The sequence below is a fragment of the Pleuronectes platessa genome, chromosome 1, assembly GCF_947347685.1.
Source record: "Pleuronectes platessa chromosome 1, fPlePla1.1, whole genome shotgun sequence".
NCBI lineage: Eukaryota > Metazoa > Chordata > Actinopteri > Pleuronectiformes > Pleuronectidae > Pleuronectes > Pleuronectes platessa.
The window spans coordinates 16,494,617-16,495,249 of NC_070626.1; positions in this window are offsets into that span (position 1 = coordinate 16,494,617).

Sequence of the window (633 nt, forward strand, 5' to 3'; positions counted from 1 at the left end):
GCAGTGAAATGAAGTGTTTTTAATCATGTATGTCATTACTTACACACGTGTGCTTGTGTGTGTGTGTGTGTGTGTGTGTGTGTGTGTGTGTGTGTGTGTGTGTGTGTGTGTGTGTGTGTGTGTGTGTGTGTGTGTGTGTGTGTGTGTGTGTGTGTGTGTGTGTGTGTGTGTCGTGAGACATACAAACACAAATCAGGATGTTTGGCTGAACACTCATGACTCTGATAGTCGAACACTATCGGCAGGTTCCTTCTATGTGAAGTCCAGTGTTTCTCATATAATCTGGGTTTGAATAAGTCAAACTATAAATGATTCTTAAATTCTTATTGCTTATGTTGCAGTGCTTTTGCATTCATTTGTATATTTGTTCATATTTAAATGTAAGCCATCACTAAGATAAGCAAAGCAATTACACAATCGCATGATTTTTGCTTAATATTTCTGAAACCATAAAACAACAACTGAGCTACAAGATGGAACAGTTTGATGGTTGAATAAGCAGCAAGTGATAAAGCAGAGCTGATATGTGGGACTTACAGCATCTGTGTTGTCACTATGAATCTACTAATGATATACATAATTATAATAAGTACGACAACAGTTAATATGACCAATGAACATGGAGCTTTTTGT